Source organism: Phalacrocorax aristotelis, chromosome 7, assembly GCF_949628215.1.
Source record: "Phalacrocorax aristotelis chromosome 7, bGulAri2.1, whole genome shotgun sequence".
Classification (NCBI taxonomy): domain Eukaryota; kingdom Metazoa; phylum Chordata; class Aves; order Suliformes; family Phalacrocoracidae; genus Phalacrocorax; species Phalacrocorax aristotelis.
Genome location: NC_134282.1, coordinates 45,127,807 through 45,147,203, shown reverse-complemented (window position 1 = coordinate 45,147,203; position 19,397 = coordinate 45,127,807).

Sequence of the window (19,397 nt, the reverse complement as noted above, 5' to 3'; positions counted from 1 at the left end):
CTAATTCACTTTCGGATAAAAATAAAGAGGGCTGCATTTAGAAGCTTTGTACACTTTTTCCCTTCTGACAGCTTTCAAGTGGCAGCATATTATTTGGTCGCTGCTACATACAAAGTGTCTTAATTAAAGGTTGTCTAAAAATACAGAACGTTTTCACAACCACATCTGCCATTAACTCTTCTGACATTCTGGTGGCATTAAGTACCAGAAAATTCTCCTCTTATTAGAGTTCCTCTCCCTGTGCTCTGCCTCACAGCAATCCTAACAAATTTTAACAGCATGTTGCAGTCGGTATGCACCATCGTTAGGGAGGTCGGCACAGCCTGTTCTCCAGCACAGCAAAATGGCTGTTCTTCCACCAGGTCCAGGCTCCGCTCCTAGCAGAGAGATGGCAGCCCCATGCCATACCTGAAACCTGGGACACTGAGACCACCTGGCAGCTTTGCACCATGTCCCAAAAAGGGGCAGCTTGTCACTGCTGCGTCCTGAGCACTGCCCTCTGCTCGCTATCTGGGCGCTGCGGCAGGATCCTGAACCACCCTCGGTCCAGCCAGGGTTTCACCGACAGCTTGTACACTGCCCACGAGATCAGGCAGTGACCCACAACTGCTCCCAGCAGCCCTGCCGCCAACAGGTCCCTCAGCCACGCGCAAGGGGAAATGCTGCGGCCATGTGCCGACTGCTGGCTCAGAGGATGTGAGGCGGTGTGAGAGCTTTCCACCTTGCACTTGGAATAAAACTGATGCCTAAGAGACCAACACAGAGGAAATCCAGGAGTTGTGGTATGTGGCTGGTGATTTGATACAGCTAGGTTATTTATTCCGAGGAGAATTAATGAGAAATTAAATCATCAAGGTTAGACTATGAGAAAAGTCAAACCACTTTGTTTTTTTATGTAAAGGAATCATTCCATGAGCAGAAGTTTGGAAATCTTGTTTTCTTCAGTTATGCCTCATGTGTGCATGGTGGAGGGCTGGATTCTCAGGTGTCTAATAGTGCAACTGAGCTAATTCTGCAGTATTTTCCCTAAAGGGAGCACTGATTTGTTTTCCCTTTGCTGGACTGCCTCTTATGAAATTTGGAGGACTGCAATATCGTTCAGGCCTTCATCTCACAGTCAAATTTGATTCAAGTCAGACTTTCTCCACCAAGAGTTATATTGCAGAGAAGAGGCACTGGAACTAACCAGCAAATTAGGAGTGTATACTTTATTTCCTTAAGAAGTTTGGCTAAAACAGGGCTACTTCAACTCATTTAACATCAGGTACATTTAAACTAGAAGGAAATACATACTGCCTGCAGAATTCCTCTCACATTCTGGCTACTTAGTCAAGCACTGTGGCTTGCTACATGCAAGCCAGATCTGCAATAAGTACAGTTCATGATTTAGGGAAAGGACCAACTCCTCAGTGAAATTAGGAAGTGTTCTTCCACATGCCATCCCTGTCCCCACATGCGATGTTGAACAAAATGAACTAGAGACTTTTTAACTCAGAAGACATTTTACTTCCTCTAGAGGCTCAGCTTCGCTTGGTGCCCAAGGACAGTGACTTTTTAGACCAGAACTGTGTTGCTCTCTAGCAAACACTATACCCCTGAGATGCACCCACTAGAACAGAGATTAATTTATTAAACATCACGCAGGCAGTTTCTTGTTATTTAGGGTTTTCTGTTGTTTGGGTTTGTGTTTTTTTTCTTAAACCCTAGTATGCTTAACCCACTTGTATTGATTTTTTCAAAGGTTAAAATACCTCTAGTGGATGTGTCCTAATGGAGCATTCAAGCTCAAAGAATAAGCTGTGTGACTCACCAGCTGTTAAGCAACCTTTAATGCACATGATTCTGAGAACTGCAAAGAATATAGCACTACAAAGTACCTTAGGCTCCCTGGGAAGATCCTGATAATAAAAACTACATTCTCACATTATTCCACTAGACAGATACGTTGATTGGTGGGATATCTGGCATCTTTGGGGAAAAGGTGTTCCCACATAAGTAGAACATCAAACTAGAAGATTCCTTTATCATTCTGAAGGGGTTTCAAGGTAATTTATTCTAGTGCAAAAACTCACTGGAAAATTATTGTAAAGCTTGCTTATGTTACGGACCTCTGGAGGCAGGACTTATCTCTTCTCCGTGTTTGTACAGCACCTAGCACAAGATTGCCCTAGCCCCAGTTACTCTATTTCAAGTATTTATGCTAAAACTGACCTCTGATGCCCTTATCATGCATTTTCTTTATTCACCATCTCCTCCTGAGAGACAATGCTTTAACACGAATACAGAAATCAGCTTTGATTTTTATTAACAATAATTCAGATCTTTGAGAAGTTGATCAATTCTGAAAAGCTCGACTGGCACAGAATTAAAAATCCCTCTGTGGAATTACAATAGAGAAGGTGAAATCCATATGAAGTACATGTAAAATGCACAGTGGTATGATTTGTGACATTATATGTTTAAAGACAGTCTTGGAAGAGGGAGAATTTTCACTGGAAAGAAAGAGGAGCCTGGGATCGAAGTCAGAAAGTAGGAAAGTGTTCATGCCGTGTGTTTCGGCTTACTGTGCCTGTATTGTAAATGCTTCATGAAGATGATCTAAGTAAACACTGGCCCAATAAATCATTAACCCACCTGTTCAGAAAGAGACACCTTTGAAGCAAGTTTCACTGGTGTCCTTCACCCCTTCAGAATGACTACTTTTCTCATGGTTTCAGTGGTGCTGACACTGTGCACCTTGTCTCTTACAAGAGTGGCAGAACAGTGTAAAAGCAGAAGTATGTTGTGCCTGAGTACATTATTTTAAAAAGCAGAGAAGGAAGGGAGAAATGCCTATACCTCCACATCTCCTTGCTCTGTTATTAATGTTTTTCAGCTGTTTTAAATTAAGATAAATGCCTGAAATACAATGGCATTATGTTTGAACTCCATTCAGTTCAATATAAGTAGATTTTAAACAGGAAACCAATGGTCCTTTTGAATGTGAAACTCTGTATTAGAACCAAATGTAGCTCTTTAATCTCATTTGGTACATATACTAAAGTCATTATTACTTTATGAAACCTTTTTAAAGATTTATATATTCCATTGACTTGGACTTATATGGCAACCACTTTTTCTTTTAGGTTTAAAATTAAAACAGGAAAAAAATCTTCAACATTCTCAGAACTGTTTTATTTCTTTCTTGGCACAGAAAGCTGTTAAACGAAGTAATTTTCTCCATTGTGCAGCAAAGCTACAGCTACTTGTATGTCAATCAAAATATACTTTACCCAGAAAACTCATAGCTGCTTTGTTACTGAAAAACTGAGGTTAGTCTCATTGTTCCAGTCACAGAATCACCAGACATAACCTCTGAAAGGGAAAAATAAAGTGCATACTTTTGCTATTACCTAGATTCTCTTACTCATGCTGAAAGTCTGGCAATCACAGTGGCATTGAGCGTGGAGTAACATGGCTGGCACAGCCTGAGCAGAGGGTCCAAATCCAGCCAGCGAGGGGTAGGTATTTCATTGTATCTGAGAGAGGAAAATGCAAGAATTTTAATACATTCAATGCCCGAAGTAGGTATTTGTAAAAGCTATGGATCGTTACATGAGAAGCAACAAGAATAAAGGCATTAACCATCCGACCACCCAGAACCATGTCCTGATTTTCTAAGAAAACCATAATATCATAAACAAGCTAAATAAATATTCCTAGAGGTATAAAGTAAATCAAACAAATAATACATCATAATAAAAGCCAATGAAAAGAGAAACCTCACAGGCATATTGTTTGAATACTTGTTCTGTTTCAGTTAACTGATTGTCTGCGTTATTATTACTGGAGACTGCACAGACCCCAAGCAAGATCATATCACTGTCATGCTGGGTAACCTGTAAGCAAAGAGAAGCCCTGCTCCAAAGGATGGGTGACAGAAAGCACAGCCGTCAGGCGAAGCAGAAGCACTGCTCCCTCCTTTTGACCAAAGCAGAAGCACTGCTTCCTCCATTTGACCAAACTAGAAAGGGAGACACGGAGGCGTTAAGTGACCTGCATAAAGTTACAGATGATGGTTGTAGCAGATCTGGGACCTGAAAGCAGATCTGCCACAGCACAGTTAAGTGCCTGCTCCAAAAATCACACTTTTACTAGCTTTTGACTTTTGTTTTTCTCATGTGATAATGTACAGCTTAAATTGTGCTATGGCCAAGCAGGCCCCCAGGTCAGTCAGCTTATCTGGGAAGAACAGAAAGAAATGCCAAAAGCTGCACCATATGCAGAGTCCCTCCGCCAATAGCCAGATTTGGCTCAGAGAAGGTATAACAGGGTCAGGCTCTTTCCTGGCACGATTCACAGTTAATTGAGGGATTTTGAAGGAAAGGTGGTCTCTAGAGAGCCAGTGTGGGCAGCAAGGTCAGAAAGCTCCCAATGGGGAAACCAGAGCAAGAGGGTTTGCACAGATGCCAGTGCTGATCTGCTGTGACAGAAGGAGGGCCATGTGTTCTCCAGGGACGGAAAGGAAAAGTCACATTTCTCAAAAGAAACTGAAACCACAACAGAATGGATTCTGATCTCTTACTGGGGCAACTTCCTTTCACTTCAAATAGGACAGACAGATAATGAGGTTTAAACATCAGTTTAAAAGCTCATCTATAGATTAATAGGCAAGCCTCAATTGTTCTTACAGAATTCATTTTCATCCAATATGGCTGAAAACTTTACTGGTGTCAAGTAGACTCCCAGAAATGGGCAGAATAGCTCCACTGGAACAAGGTGCTACTCAGCAGATGGGTGGAAGAAGCTGTCTTCTACACAACTCAGTTATTGTCACCAACGATCACTATATTCTTCTGGGGTAAAAAGACCATTTGGAATCCAATACCGCCCTGTACTTTGAAAACACATGGCTGAGATCTGCTTTACCAATTCCTCGCCCTGCAGTTGTTTCCTGTGACATGAAGAAGATGAAAGCAAGAGAAAGCAGCCACCAGAACTCCTCCCCAGTTCTCAGCTAACCAAGAAAAAAAGACCAACACCTCCAAACAGTTGCCTTCTTTGCCACAATTTCCCCTTTTTCTCTATAGATGTGAACAAAAGCATCCACCCAACAGACAGACACCTGGGTAATCCTTCCTAGAAAGAACTGTAAGGAGTAATTTCTCTTGCAGTCACTGCTTTTTCTTTTTTTTTTTTTTTTTTTTTTTTTTCTGGGGGGGGGGAACCCCCAAACCTTGTGTTAAATATCTTTCAACAAAAACACATATGGAACAGTTTGACCAAAGCTGCAGCAACAGAAGATCATGAAGCCTCCTGCCCAGAGTTACTCCTGTCAGTATGAAGCACGAACAGCACTGAAAGCGCCTTAGGAGCAATTCTAGAACGGCAGCTTTCCCTGTGGACTGTAGCAGCCTGTCGTGCAGCAGTGGGTGATCACAGTGGCTCGCGCTCCCCTTCACATCCTGACTGACAGAGCGACCACAGAAAAACATGGCATCAGGGCCACACCCAGCAGGGGATTAAAATCCTGTACCAATATTTCTAGCTTCTCTATTTGTTATAAATTGCCTTTTATGCAGAAAGGAGACCTCCCTCTCCCTACACAAATATTAAAATTGATGAAAACCGATGAAAAGTAATGCTCTATTTTTTGGCAGTGATGTTTCCTTATTCCACAAAACATGTATTACCCTTTTCTGATGACCAAATTGAAGTGGAGCCATTTATTATAAGGAAATTAGCCTCTCTACCCCTTTGCTACTTCACAATTGAACCCACTTAAGATTGTTTTTGATTAAACACCATTTATCCATCATCTTTCCTTTTAATGACTTTCCTTTTTTGATAGAATGAAGAATAACATGCCGGGCTCATTGTTCTCGTGTGGGATAACCATTCCCTCAGCTCTGGGCACCAGTTTAGGTACAATTCAAAGGATCAGAAACTGGTACCCAGGCACCCTGGAGAGCCAGGGGAGAGGGCAAGTGCCAGCTCACAGTCATGACAGGGAAAAGCCCTTTCTCTCCACTCCCTGTGGGTGTCCAGAGAAAAAGGTTTGTTCACACCCGGGCAAGGAAATACTTTGCTCAAAGAGGGTTCCCTTACAGAAATAAGTTACTATAGTGCCTACCACACTCCTTTTCAGCTCTCCCAGCTGCAGACACAGCAGACCTATGCAAAATGTATAGTTCCCAGTATAGTTGTTCAGGCAGAAAATGTTCACCTGTTCTCATACATCTTTCAGCAATCCATTTTGTTAAAGGGGAAAATTATATCATACAAAGTTAAACTGATACGATGAGAAACGCATCATTAATCTGATTTTTTTTCCACAGCTTCTGCTAGCCAGAACTGAAAAAACAATCTGTGTTAAGGTAAAACTAAATGATGGTAAGACATGAGCCAGCCTGGGACCTGTTTACAGCTGTGGTGTAGTTATACTAACAGAAAACCTCGCTGGCTGGCAGCAAAGTTATTACTTGCTTATAGGGAGAAAAAAAGCACCTCTAGCCCAAGCTACTAGAGGCTTCTTTCCTTTAAGAAACCAATTCAATCCCAACAGAGATTAAAATTATGAGACAGCCTCTCTAATTGATGCTACTCCCTGAAGTGTTGTGAGTCCATAAATTCAAGATTCCCCCCAGTTCTTCTCGGACACTTGCCAGGATGAAACACCACCCCCCTCGCAGCAGAGATGCAGAACAGGTACAGCATAGGCTGGTAATGAGGCTTCTCTTAGCAAACAGCAGCTGGAGATTCCCTTGGCCATCTTCACCCATCTCAAGTATGTCGGGTACCGGTTCCAGTCTTGAAGTGAGTGACCAGTCAGAAATGTACCTTTCATGGACCAGGCCCTGGAAAGGCATCATTCAAGTGAAAGTAAATTACATTAATGAAACCAAAGAAGAGTACCACTCTGGCCCTATAAGCAGTATGCCAGTCTCTTCTCACCTGGCCCCTGTCCACAAATGTCTGTGTAACCATCAGTTTCCCATTTGCATTTGATTTATGTGGGACATTCAGTTGTCTTGTTACCCTGTGTATGTTGCCAGTTTAATTATTAGTGGGGCAAATGCAGCTGAAGCATACAGGAGCAGGGTGGAGAAAAGGAAAGCATGAACATGTAAGGTGGAGAAAGGAGGTGGTGAGAGGGAGAAACCCCTTTCAGAGCCAGGAGGAGGCACAGAGGGGAGACATAGCTGGCTGGAGGAAGCCTTTAATGACCATTTGGAAATCAGCAGAGATTTTAACAGTTGGCTCCAGGGAATGCAACCAGCTTTAACGTTAACTCAGATATCAACCTACAATTTCAGGTGAGCTCATTCTTCTCTAGCTTGTTGTACTGGAAACACCTGCAGGTATCTTTTCAGAATTAACTTGCATACGGTTATGTAAACAAAAAAAACCAAACCAATTGCTTCCCCACAATTAAGTTGCAAGTGCAATTTGAGGCTCTCCACACATAGTCACAACCTGTCCACACTCCACACGTGCATTTACGGTACCTGCCAGGCTGCCCCTTGATGTGCTGAACTCCTGCTCTGCTCAGACTGGGGTCACCAGGGGCTTACACCTTGGAGAACTGAAACTCAGGTAGCTGTGCTGGCAACCTGAGGACAAGCAAAATCTGCATTTATGGTATTACACAATGAGGCAACCACTGGATGGGAAGCACTGGGCCACTGCAAATTCACTTTGCCTTTACAGACTTCTGTTAAATTTTTTAATGGGGTAACTCTGTACTAGAAGACTTTACACCAGATCAGCTGCTAACCTTGTCTGGCTCACTGTCAGCCATCCTCCCACAGCAAGCATAAAGCTAATCTGAAAACATAAAGCTGCATAAACTTTGCATCATTCATCCTGGCTAATTTGACAGAAGTGTGATTGCGCTGTGCCTCTTGATTCAGATCAAATTTATATTACCAGGTGACAACCTGCATCGTGAATAGCCCCTTATTAATGATCACGACATCTGTGAAAACGTACCCGTGCTGTGCCCCAGTCTTGCCTCGCATTCATTCTCTTCAAAATCTAAGGAATTGCCTGGAGTCTAATCATATTTTATGCTAAAAGAAAAAAAAAAAAAAAGAAAAAAGACAACCAAATTAAAGTTATAGCATGGAAATTGCCTATTTTTGTGCGACCTAAAGCACTGATTGATCTGATAGGGAATTCCTCCTTAACTTCCAATAACCAAGCAGATTTTAGAGGGCAGTGCTAGTGGTTCTTAATGCAGTCACTATATTGCTGTGACTTGTCTGTGAAAGGCCCTTTCTCTACCCCTACCCAGCATTTGGCTTTTTCCTCTATGCTCCTTTCTCAGCTCCTTTCTGTTACATTTGTACTTCTAAAGTAATCCTCCCCCTTTCCCATTTGCATGCAGAAGAGTGTCTCCAGACTGGTTTGTACTAGTAGGTTTTCCCTCCAAATTAAACTATTTGAATTTAGCAGCACCTATCTAGATAGGTACCAGCAGATGATCTGGGTGATTGAAATAAACCACATCTCACTGTGTGACTGGAGCATCTGGATTCAAAACATTTATTCCACCTACTTGCCTTCCCTGTCTTTCACTTCTTGCTTTGTGTGTGCAAGTGCTCAACACACTCGGGTAGTTGCTTGTCTTGAGATAGGTCTATGCTTATCTGTGGCTTGGCCTTTTCCCTCTGGTGTTACTTGCTGTTTCCCACTGAAATCTCAAATTCCCAGCTTTCTTTCAGCTGTTTATGTGAATCAGCAAAGGAGGAGAAATCCCTCCAGCCCCCTTCACCCTCCACACATGCTCCAGTCAGGCCTCTGAGGGCTGTGGCGATACACTATTTACATCTACATTCCTCAAGCAGAACATTTTAAAAGGATGCGGAATGGGCTGCAGCTCGGACCCCACCCTAAGTCATCTCCATCTTGCTCAGTCAAGGTTAGCAACAAAATCTTGCACAAAACTACAATGTGAAGCAAAATTGTCACATCAGACCACCTTTCACCACTGGGCATCCCTACTGAGAGGCAGCTTTTTCCAAAGCTCCTCCCCAGTACGCAGCCAAGCCATGCTTATTCTCCCTTCCCTAGGAGAGGCTTGCAGGCACATCGTCTCCTCCTGGTCCAAGGGCAGAGGCAGCCCAGGCATCACCTTCCCACCGGAACACAGCTGAAGTGGCTCTGTAAACAAAGGTCCCTGCAGACCCTGCGGCATGAGCCAGAGCTTTAGGACAGCACTGGAGGGGGTCATTCCCAAACCCCAGAGCACCATCCTCTCTTTCGGCTTGCCTCTTCCATGTTGCAGGGCACTCTCAGCTATGGGAGCTGGGCATAGAGTTGCCAGACTGCTCCAGCCCTATGGGGCCAATACACACTATTGTAACATGTTAGCTTTATTTCTTTCAAAAATATTTTCATTTAAGAGGGTCATAGGTAGTAAAAGAAAACAAATAAGGCAGGAATATAAATAATATACAATAATACAAGCAGTACAAGCAATAAATGGACTAGTTTTTGTAAACATTCCCATAGCAATGAGAAAAAGCCAGGTTAGTCAGTCAGGTCTGTAAATGGAAACGTTTTGCTATATTTGGTGAGTCAGTAAAGCAAAAAGAAAGGGCCTGGAGTCTTCAGTGTTAGCAGTTTTTATTCAGAAAAGTAGAAAAGATAATCCAGAAAAATAATTCATACAGATAAATGGGTTGGAAACATTAGTTTCCAGAGGTGAGTCCTGTACCAACACCATGGGCTTCCATATTGATATAAAAGAACAAAAACAGCAAGGCAACATGAAAAAAACATGACTGATCATTTCCAAGTCCAGGCATATACCTAAAGATAGTGAAGAGGAAATGAATAAATAACTAAGCTTTTAATAAGTGCATCGGTGCAAAAGAGACCTGACAGGGTCTAATGCAAAGAGGAGACACTGTGAGACAGTCTGGCTTCTGCACCAGAACCAAAAAATCCAGTAATATGTTGAAACAAAAACTTACATCCACCAGCCAGACCAAAGCCAGACTAACTGCCTGAAAGAAAAGAGCAAGCAGGGGGAAAAAAAGGGTAAAAAAGAATGTAAATGGTGTATCACACCAAAGCGAGACAGTAAAGAATCTGGAGGAGCTTCTTCAAAGGGCATAAAATTGCCGTTCTCTTCCAGCCCATGTGATTATACACAGATAACTTGAATAGCCTTCACAACAGGAAAAGCATGTTTCTGACAGACAACATACATTCCCCAAGTTATCAGCCACACAGAACATACCTGCTCCATGAAGCCTTACGTGATCACACAGGCAAAGCAATGTTTACTTGCTGTCCAGGCAGCAAACGTACATGATAAGAAAATCCTGGATCCACTGAGGTCAGAAAGAAAGTGTGTGTTGGCTCGGGTAGCTTAGGATTCACCAGGAGTTTTAATATTCTCAATGCTTCAATGCATCAGAGCAAACCCTCACTGTCTCTCTGCACAATTCACCTGCTGCAGCTTGTCTGTTTGCTACCATGACCTGAGAGGTGAAAGGTAGGAGAGAGTTTGGATAAAAATATGCAGGAGCTTTCTACATGACCATCTGCTAAATAAAAGTGTTACCTGTGAAAACACTGAAAAAAAAAACCCCAAAACATTTTGCAATTTCTGCCTGACAGTAATGGTAATCCAACATGACAATAGGTCTAAAAAGTCAATATATAGAGTCTGCTGGTAAATACTACTGAAAATAACACTAGTCAAGTTACTCAACTTTTCAATAACCCAGCATGCAAGATATGCTCATCTTGCACAAATTGTCATGCAGTTCTCCAGACACATAGAAGAGCATCTCTGGTACACCGTGGATGTTGGTATGCAGTATGTGTTGTTGACATCAGGAAAGCAATCCTAGAGTGATTGATATGTCTCCTAATACAATGCCATGTAGCTATTCAGCTCCTGGAATTCAGTTTTATGCGATTCAATCAGATTTAACAAGAAGAAATAGTAACATATTAAGCAAAGTTCTGAGAGACCAACAAATCAAAATGCTGTTTCACTGCAGCCACCGTCAGCCTAGCTGCTGCAGGTTTCTTACTGGCCCTGTTTTCCCATACTGGTACAGAGAAATTATTGTTGAACACTAGAGATTAACTATCCTTGCTAATGCCACAGCTGCTAATGTAACAAGATGCCTCACGTTTCTGTTACGCTTTCCAATCCAGAATTTTAAGTATATTTTAATGGAAGTTAACTTATCTTCACAGCGTCCTAAAAGAGCAAGCCAAGATTATTTCCCTGTTTAATAACTAAATTGAGAGGAGAAACCCTGTGATTTGCTCACATCAGAAGGCACAGCTGCAAGACCAGCTCTTAACTCTCTGTCCCATGTATGCCCCACAAGACCATAACATGTTTTTGCTCGGTATGATATTCTCAGAAATGCTTGCAAGCGCCCCAGGGGTCATTTTTAGGCTCAGTTACCCCATCAATTCATTAAAATGGTTTGAGCTGCCTGCTGCTCCAAGAATGGCTGACACCTCCATCAGAACTGAACGCAGGAGTGTCCTTCACCACGCTGAAGAAACACCACACGTCATACTATTTCTGATTGCTTTACACTACTGAAATAAAAGACATTTTTGCTGTAGAGAGAGTTGTGGCATGCTTCATCAAAAATCCTATTCAAGCCACGGCACTAAGCTGGTCAGATTCAGCTTTCATTTACAGCAGTGTTGGGCTAGCGATAATTCATATCACTTGCGTGAATTTGCTCTGCTTTCAGAGACTTCCCCTCTGAGGAATCTGACCGAACAGGTCTGGTTTTCTCTCAAATACACTGACTGCAGATACATGCAATTACAGTGATTTCACCAGTGTTAACTCTGATTTACACTTGCCTGAGATCAAAATTAGATGCAGTGCACTTATCAGGAGAGAAGAGAAATTTAACAGTAAAATACAAAGGGTCAGCTCTGCTCCTGCAAATCATGGGTCTCACAAATCTCCATTTATCGGGGAAAAACATAATCACCATGCATTTGCAGGTGTTAACTAGAAGATTCACCTGTTTTGCCATTATTTTACTGCCACTACATCAATTATTATCTTAGCCTCAGATGTCAAGTCTTTCTGAGCCTACTGGCTAGTTTCCTGAAGAGAAATGAGATAATGAATTCTTATTTATTGTTTACACAATTTTAGCAAATACACTGGCATTCCAACATATAATGGAACTACCTTCCAAAACCAACACAGAGCTCTCATGATTACTGGGTTTTGATGTTTACAGAAAATGAGAGCTTAAATAGTAAACTGGTATTAGCTACATAGTCCTGCACAGCAATACAGTAACCATCTCTCAAATAATTCCCTCCATTTCTGGCATGCTTACAACTCTGAATCATGCAAAAAACATCCCGTTCAGCAAGAGGAGAGGTGATAGGGGGAGCAGAGGAGATTATGGAGGGTATCTTTACTGTGGGTTGATCCCAAAACTACAGGAAGCCCAGGAACTGCAGGGAAAGAGCAGCTAGCGATCAGCAAGACATAGGCTACCTGCAAATCCACCGTGACATGAACCAACCCCTCTGATCAGAGCAGAGAGAAAGGGGGTGGGTTTTAACTGCCACACAGGGCTAGAAGATGGCCCTGAATGATTTTATTGTGGATGAGACAGGTACAGCAGTACCACAGCCATACCCTGCAGGGTGCTGGAGATGCTAAGTCTAACTGCAGGGAGCTGCTCTGCAGCAAGCAGTCAACTCCTTCCTCCACAGAAGCATGATAATGGCTACCAGGTGTGCTCAGGTGGAAGTGGAGAGGTGCAGGATAGAGCTGTGTACCCTTACAGCAGAGACCATGAGTGATGCTGGGCCAGCGATGGAAGTCACTGGTGTGCCTGTGACCTAATGCCCAACACAGAGCTCACCTCAAAGTCCTGCAGCGGCTGGGAGACAGCAGGCGCTGGTGAGTCCCATGAAAGAGTTTCCAAGCTTCCATGGGCTGAGCAAAGACTTGTTTGTCCTTCCTTCCTCTCAGCTTCTGGATAATCCAGGCTTGAAACAACAAACGAAGAACACCAAGAAGCTGCAGTGTCACCTGAAGCTTTATGGGCTGACAGGAGTTCAGGAAAGTCAACAGGGCCAAGCCCTGATACATGAAACCCTAAGTTTGGCTAATTTTTCATGTGAAAAGGGTTTTTCTTCTCTACAAGTTAAAGGATACTCACTGATACTGCTGTTGATCGGGGGGGAAAGGATTAAATAAGTGTGGCTCACTCAGTCTGAAGAGATAGTTGTGCTATTACTGTAATTAGCAGCTGCACTGTAGAGGAACTGATAACAGCCAGCCAACAAAAACCACTGTCAGCTGAAAACTGGCCTTGGCAATTTGGGGTTTGGAACTGCAGCCTTTTCCTTCTGGGAGAAAAAAACAACAAATGGCATTTTGGTGGTGTCACATCTTTTTGCTGTCTACTTAGAAAAGTCATAGTCAGCATCTTAAGAATTTTACCAGCGCTTAGCCTTTCATATATGCCAGCGGTAGCTGATACTTTAAAGAGGGAAAACTTTTTAAAAGGCAATAATGCATAAAGGGAGATGCATGCTAAGAAAGACGATCTTAAACAATACTAAAAATAAATGTAGCTTAAAAAGCTCCCTTAAAAACAGCTGTTGATGTGAGAGATTTAATTAAAACATAATTAGTTAGACATTCTCCTTTGAAATGAACAAGCATACTACAGCCTTCATCTACAATGAATTGCCTTTTACATTCACACCTTGCTTTTGCCTGTAAAAAAGGCAGATTTTACAGGAAGTGTTGTAAAGATAGGATAGTTCTACCTCAAATTTCACAGTCAAAGAAAACATAAAGTGATTTTTTTTAACTTACCAATACAAAGCCATAATCATTGTGCTTGCAACATCCCTAAATGCCTCACAAGTGTTCTTACATGCACAAAATAGAAGAAAAGATAGAGATAAATGCATTAGGGATGGTGCTGGAAATAAACTAGGATTCTGAAATAGGTCACTAAAGACTAAATGAATCTGACTCCTTAGTTGTCATTTACCTGAAAGAGAAATGCACCGTAAACTGCTCACCCTGCATGGATTTGTACAGGCAACATGCAACCAATAGCTTTCCCTGGGGCTAATGCTTTATGGAAGCACCATTGACCTGGTTTTCTATGGAAACTACACGGATGTTTTCAATTCCAGCGTGGAACTGCAGCCTCGGTCATAGCCATCAAACTCCGCATTAGACATTCATGCAGCATTAGGCGTCCCGTAGCTGCCAAGGGCCACACAATGAGACATTGTCTGACCCAAAAGTCATATAATTAGGCTTATGGGAACAACACCAGTGGATGGTGCATTGAGCGTATCCTGATTTTGGTTAGGGTATTCTTTGCCTGTCTGACTACCAGTTAGCTGGGGAAGACATGAAGCCTGCTATTACTGACAGACAACTTTGCTGCTAAGCCAGAGTAATGATGAAAGGGCCATTTGGCTTCAAAATCATCATTGGGGAAAGGAAGGGCAGCCATACAGCAGAGAAACACTCAAAGACAAACAGGAGACCCTACTTTTAATTACTTTTTATTTTTGCGGAGTGGGTGACCCTACCTTCTGGAAGCCATCTCTTTAGCTAGAGTTACAGCGTTTTGCTACACCAGCTCAGTAATGGCCCAGCATCCATTATAACATCTAATACCAAAAGGCTTTAGAGGCAGCAGTCGGCAGGATGAACACAGAGCTTGTGTCAGGGGGAGAAGTGTGAAATTCCTCTCATTAGTAGCGCTACACGTTTGTGCACAGACTCTCTCCTTAAAAGACTGACCTCCTGCACAGCCAAGAAAGAGCTTTCCAAGAACCATGTGACTGCAAAGATCGAGGACATTTTCTGCTGGAGTGGGTTTTTAATTCAAATTAGTCATAGAAAGTTACATTTTTGTGGCCTGAAAACATGTTCAACTGCGTCAAATGTGTAGTTTCATAATTGCATGTGATTGACTATTTCTTTTTAAAGGCGTTACATAAGGAGAAAGAAATATGAATGTTTCTGAAGCTTTAAACCTCACGCCTGCACTTGTGCAACAGTTGCAAATAATTAGAAAAAAATCTTGTGACTTACATTTTCAACAACAAAAAGTGTATCAAGTTGTTGAAGAACGTGATGAGTCTCTGGAAAGCAATGGAGACAGCAACTACATTCACCTTACTGTTAACTATATATTCAACATTATGAAAAATTAGGTATAAATTTCATAGCATTTAATTACATCAAGGCTCAGACAAATTCTACTGTTTCCAGCTATTCTTGCCATTTTAAAATATGTGGTCTAAGACCTGCACAGCTGTAGTCATATCATTATGCAAGCAGCATCCCGGCCATGAGTAGTAAGAATAGATCTTATTATCTGTATAAATTGTGTACAATTTCACAACATCAGTTCCCTTCCGATGCTTTGAGATGTAAGACATCAGTCCTCCCATCATCCTTCATGCAGGAAAAGCTCTGTTCAGTGGCACCCAGCCACATGCACAGGGATTACTAGATTGGTGCTGTACATTTCTTTATAACACTAACGTTTTCATCCCCATTTAAAAAAAGGCATCATATTTTAGCATTAGTGATATTGCACCAGCGAAAGCAAGAAAATTGCTAGCCGAAGCTGCCTCTTCGTATCCTCAACAAAGCCTACCAGGCCTATACATATAACACTGAGATCACATAGTTCTCCTTAGTCAAGCACACCACACCTGTGCCACGGGAGGAAGGGAGATTCTTACACTCGCTGTATACAGTGGTTCAAATAACGTGTAAAAACAGAAATCTGAAAAAAACACCCCACAGATTTCAAATATAATCCAGTTCTGTGTTTGTTTGCTGTAGACCAATATCATTACCACTGCTGGCTACTGTGAACCGATTAATTAGGAAATATCATTAATAATATTTTGTACTTACATCAGGACTTCCACCTCAGGATACTTCAATAATGTCAATTAATTAATCTTCACAATACTGCCTGTAAAGAGGTGACATTAGTTCATTCACAGATGGAAATCCTGAAGCATACAGAAGGTGAAATTAATTGGCCAAGATGATACAATGTCTCAGTAGCAGAACTAAAGGTCCTGAAAAACACTCCCTTTTTCTAACTTTTAAAGGTGCATGATTTACTCGCCCTTTGCAGTTAAGTCATGGAAATAATTTCCAAATGTGTAACAGAAACTTTTGTGACTCTGTCAGACCCCCTATTTATAGGTCATGCTTTCGCTGAAATTTTCTTTTGATTAAAATAGCTTCTGCTGTTTAGTACACCCATCAAAATATAAAGAACATCAAAATTAAATATAACCTGCCACTAGATCTATAATGAACTGGAGCATCATTACTGTTTTTTCAGGTCTAAATTAAGGCTTTTTTGTAGAGGGTAAAAGTGAATAAAACATAAAGACAAAAGGCGACAGACTATTCACCCATTCACGGCACTCATACCTACAAGGCAATTGCCATTCTTGCTAATGTAAAGTGGCCACACAATTCTACCAGTTATGAAAGGCGGAAGAGCCCTTATACATAAGAGGAAAAAGCACTTTGCTGTATTTTATCTCCCTCACAAGTGGAAAACCAGTCATGAGGAACATCAAAAATCTCTTTTTTGTTCTCCATTTAAAACTAACAAGGCACTTCCCTTGGTGCAATCTTATCAAAGGCTATAAATTTCTCGAGACAGCTAATCAATCATGTTTGTAGTAGTAAAGGTATAAGATGCATTTAGTACAAATGTATTTAACTGACTGATTTTCTTAACAAATAATCTTACCAGCGGAGAGCTACAAGTCATTACAAAAGATGTGGCAAAAACTTCCCTACAAAAAAAAACCAAGAAATCCACATTAGGGAGAAATATTACCTGTGTGCCTTGGATAAGATTTTATAGGCAAACAGACTTTATCTGCCAGAATTCAAGGTATGGAGGAAAGTAAATCCTGACAAATGGGGGCTTCTGGTTTTGGTTTCATGGAGCCCAAAACTCAGAAGAATGAGCCCAGGATGGATACAGGTGGTTTCTGTAGCCACGGCCCGATCCCACTTGATATTCCTTAAGGTCACAAATTCAGTGTCTAACAATAGAGGCCATTTGCCAAAACTGCACAAATCTTAAAAGATCAGAGCTACATGGTACTCACAACATTGTACGTATGTGCATGTTTATATCTAGGCCACAATCAGAGTTGCACATGCTATACGTGTACAGGTAACACTAAAGAATAATCCATACACCAAGTGCTTAAATGATTTCGATACAGCTTCATCACTGTATAAGCACATCACGATACAACCTAATTCACTAAAACTAAGCCAGAATTAGCTTTTTACTTTTTAATCAAAGTTAGAAATTAGATGAGATGTAATTCTTTTACATATCCAACTGTGGAAGCTTCATTAAAATCCTTAATATTAAGTAATAAAACTACAGTAAAACTTCTCCTAGTATTACAGTGGGTTTCTGTTAACATCAACACACTGGAAAAGGAAACACTTTCTAATCTGTGGTTTTTTGGAGGATTTTAAGCAGTCACCAGTGCACTCAAATATATATTGAATAAATGGTCACATATATCTCTCTCTATATAGACACTTTCTGAGAAGAACGTGAGAGAACACAGTAGTTATGAGTGTCTTTCCACATCACTCACCATTGGATTGAGCGCCTGTTCACCTGCAAACTCAGGCCCTTTGGCATCTGCCGGGTAGACTATCATGAAAAGGTAGATCAGAAATTCAAATGATTATACAGACTGAAGCATCCCTTAACTACCTCAGATGTAACATAGTCTTTGTTCTGTAATTAAATCGTCTCTACTAGAGAGGCAACAGGTACAGGAAACACAAATAAGCAGAGGCAGAGTGAATAATTACTTTTTGCTATTTCTAGATCAATTAAGCGCAATACTCACCCGCATGCTCTTCCAGCAGCAGAATTGCCATTCACTTCAGTGACAGTGAAGCATCATTCAAGTTTCCAAACTGGCAAGACAAGGAGAACGGAGGAAAAAAGATGGGTGAGGGGGTTGGCAAAGAGGAGTGAGAAACATCAAACAAAAAGCAATCTAATTTAAATACCTTACTGGACTAGATTCTTACTGCTAAATTTATAGTTTGATTTTAAGTCTCATTTCAATCGATTTGCAGGGAAAAAAAAATCTAAAGAGTTAATTTAGATTAAAGTGATCGTTATAATTTATTTGGCAACAAGATGATACAGTGGAAAGACCTTTCTTCCAGTAAAGGGCTCTGCCTTTGATGTCTGATTGTTATGCAAATTCCATGGAGTACAAGATATGGACAGAGGAATAATTAAACTCAAGATTTTGTATATAATAATTCTTACAAATGTAAATGATCCTTTTTTTGAGCTAATTATGTGTATATGCGCTGGAACCACGCGCGCACATTAGCAAAGACCGGAAAACACCCCAACCGTGCAGGCCGTCACCGACCCCTGCACCCAGCCGGCCGGGACGGCAGGGCCAGCCTGCTCACACGCGCCGGGGGCATCCACACCCCCGAGCACTGCCAGAGATTGCAGAGGAGCCTCTCGTGGTGGAGACCCCCGCATACAGTTTTCAGCACCAACACACAAACATTTGAAAAACAAAGCAATCTTTGTTCTGTAAGATAAACATTGACCATCTACATCAATATATTTCAAAGCACTCAATTAGAAACTGAACTTTGCCCCTTTCTCAGGCTTTGAAATATTCCTGCACCAAACACAGGCCTTTATTCTCCTCTCACGCGGGCATCCCTCTCCCTCTCCTGCTCCCGCACACCATATGGCCCCAGGCCCTGGGACAAATTCCGCACTGATTTATGGCCTCTGCAGTCTGAGGGACCGACCTACAGCATAAATCTGGCCCAGGATGCGTAGCTGGGGGCAGCGCACATGTGGAGCCTGCATGCTCCTCTCCATGCTGTCTCTGCTCATGTACGCTCATCTCCACAAGCCAAAGACAAGGGCCTTTTACACCCCACCAGCAGGAGCAGATTTGGGTTTGGGGCACATCACCACAACCCAGCAAGCAAGGAGACATAATGCAGCAGACACCGCACGTGCTGGTACACCCCTGAAACACCCTCCAACAGCAGGGGCACACCGGTCCCACAGCGGCCAGAGGGACCAGGCAGTGGAAGTGCCTCAGGGGGATGCTGCTGACACTGCAGCGTGCCGGGCAGCAAAGGGCCAGCTCTGCCACCACCACCAAGGCATGCACATCTGGAAGACAGGGCAAAAGGCACTCGCCGCACCATCGACACCAAAGCGAGACCAATCCAGAGCGGTCCCTCTGCGGGTGAAATAATTCCCAAAGAGGAACAAACACGATCAGTTTTTAAGGCACCGCACGCAGCCCACCTTCCCATCTCAAAACGATACACACGT